Genomic DNA, 935 nt, shown 5'->3' on the forward strand with positions numbered 1-935 from the left:
CTCTAGATGGTCTAAACTCCTCCAACCTAGAGCCATTAACATCACTGAAAAGTTACTGAGCTAACAAAAATCATGATCAAAGAAGCTTGGTTATGATAGCTTCGAGATACTCTTAGTCTACACGATCATAAGCTTTTATCATGTCTAGTTTTAGTGCACAGAACTTGCTTTTTCTTCTTCTTTTTTGCCTTAATCCGCTTCATGAAATGCAGGTATTCATATGTTGATATGATATTGTCAGTGATCATAAGCCTTGTAACGAAGGTTGATGTACTCTGAGATTATTTCAGGCAAAACTTGCTTCAGGCGGTTAGATAATACTTTGGATGCAATTTTGTATAGCACATTACAAAGGCTAATTGGACGTAAATTGTGACAACATGGTAGGATCTTTTACCTTTGGTATTAATACCAAGATCGTCTCATTAATTACCCCCGGGCTCTCTTCTCCTCTTAGAATTTTTAGAACAACCTTCTTGACCTCCGTACCATAAATATCTCAGTGTTGCTGGAAAAATGAGCAGGGTAACCATCCAGACATGACGAATTGGTTGGGAACATATGAAACAATGCCTTTTTCACCTCGTCCTCGTTGTACGGAGGCAGCAACATTTTGTTCATCGCCGGGGTCACTTTAGCTGCCACCGTCTCCAAAACCTCTTGAATTCGTGATGTTCGGCATGAAAAAGTGACTTGTAGAAAGAGGTAGCGAGTCCCTCCATCTCTGTATCATCGCTCGTTTCGGATCCATTGGCACGTTGCAAGGTCTTGACCTTCCTCTTTCGCCGCATACAGCACATCAGTCCGGCAACCTTACACGGAAGATTTGGCGCTTCTTTTTCTTTACAAACGAAACTGCATTCTTCAGTGTGACTTTGATCTTGATCCGAACCCTATAGAAATTGCCTTCAAAATCATGCGATCTCGGCTCTGCA

Source organism: Triticum dicoccoides, chromosome 2B (genome assembly GCF_002162155.2).
Source record: "Triticum dicoccoides isolate Atlit2015 ecotype Zavitan chromosome 2B, WEW_v2.0, whole genome shotgun sequence".
NCBI classification, from domain to species: domain Eukaryota; kingdom Viridiplantae; phylum Streptophyta; class Magnoliopsida; order Poales; family Poaceae; genus Triticum; species Triticum dicoccoides.